This window comes from Salvia hispanica, chromosome 2 (genome assembly GCF_023119035.1).
Source record: "Salvia hispanica cultivar TCC Black 2014 chromosome 2, UniMelb_Shisp_WGS_1.0, whole genome shotgun sequence".
NCBI classification, from domain to species: domain Eukaryota; kingdom Viridiplantae; phylum Streptophyta; class Magnoliopsida; order Lamiales; family Lamiaceae; genus Salvia; species Salvia hispanica.
The window spans coordinates 24,369,597-24,371,224 of NC_062966.1; positions in this window are offsets into that span (position 1 = coordinate 24,369,597).

A 1,628-nucleotide genomic window follows, 5' to 3' on the forward strand; every position below is an offset into this window, starting at 1 on the left:
TCAGTGCAATGACGTTGGTCCCGCCATCAGTTTCGTCGCCAACGACAATCAACATAATATGAGATACTATTTGGCGGATGGGATATACCCAAACTGTCCCGTATCTGTGAAAGATGATCAGATTCCCATTAGAAGATAAGAAGATCTACTTTGCGGCTCGTCTGGAGGTAGCGCGCAAGGACGTGGAGCCTTTACACGGGCAAAATCTTGCTATTACAATAGAACCAAAACTAGTAGGTAAATAAAATAAAGTAATACAATAAAAGTAACAAGATGCAAACTATAGTGTTCTTCAAGTCGAGTCGAGCAAGATGAGATACGCCCCGGCTAGTGCTCACGGATTGGCGCAACGTCCCCTAAGATGAAACGACTTTCCTCCTACCGAGTTGAAGCACCTCAAACTCGTAGGCACCGGCGAACTTGAATTAGAGGCAAGAACCGAGCAATGCAATGCTCCTAAGTGTAAACTAGAATGCTTGAGAGCTAGAGAGAAGAGAGAATGATTTGTTGGTGTCTTCTCTACTCCAAAACACTCATCTATTTACAGGCTAGCATTAAAACACCTCACAAATATTTTGGAGGTTAGAGGTTGCCTTAGGTGAAAAGCCAAAAGACTTGGCAATATGAAATGCTTGAGACTTTTCTATTTCCCTCACATTTTTCTTACAGAGATTGCATATGCAAACATGAGGAATATATTGTGTTGATGGTGAGTACAGAAGAAGCAATCCATTAGCAGCGATACATTCCATTGATTTTATATTTTTGTGAGGGATCTCCAAATCCGTGAGACTATTGTAGTGAAGATCATGGCTCTCTAGATCGGCTTCATCTTTGTCTTCAATTTTGAAATTGTGCACCGAGTTGAGTTCCTCTTCGTAAAATTAAAGCGAACTAGGGCGGGCGGGGTTTTGAGTTTTGATTTGTCGAAATCGAGCAGATTGAGCCATGCTTCGCAAACGGACTTGCTTATTGCATAGCTTCGGATAGAGAGGCGTGAGAGGATGTTGGTTGTGATTTCTGTTGGTATATTTGTGAAGAAATCTTGCACCATTTCTGGTGTTCAAACGAGGAAGAGGAATAGGAAGAGGAATTAACCGCTGCGTTGTATCGTGTTAATTAGAATTAGGGCTTTAATATGATAACTTTTCTTTGTTAAGACTTAGGAGGTTATAAAATTGCAAAAATATAAAAGAAGAGCCAAATTAAAAAGAGTTATTTTCTAGCTTGATATCTTTCCTTTACTTTGGATCTTTTCCTATGAGTATCTTTAGATCTTTTCTTATGTGTATCTTTCTTTAGTTTAAATCTTTCCTTTTCGTACAAGATTTAGGGCATTAATATATCGAATGATAATAACTCTTTTTGTAAAAATGAACTACTTTTGCCTTAATAACAAGACGAGAAACCCTAATCTCTAATTCTTGTTATTCATCATCATTAGCCTTTTTGAACATCAGAGCTTCAGAAACTATCCACTAATGAAGAAACATTTCTTCACGAGTCTACCATCAGAACTCACCACCAACATCCTCTAACGCTTTCCCGTCCAAAGCCTTGCAATCAGCAAGTCCGTTTGCAAACCATGGCGCGATCTCTTTGAGTCCAATGATTTCGTCAAATCCCAT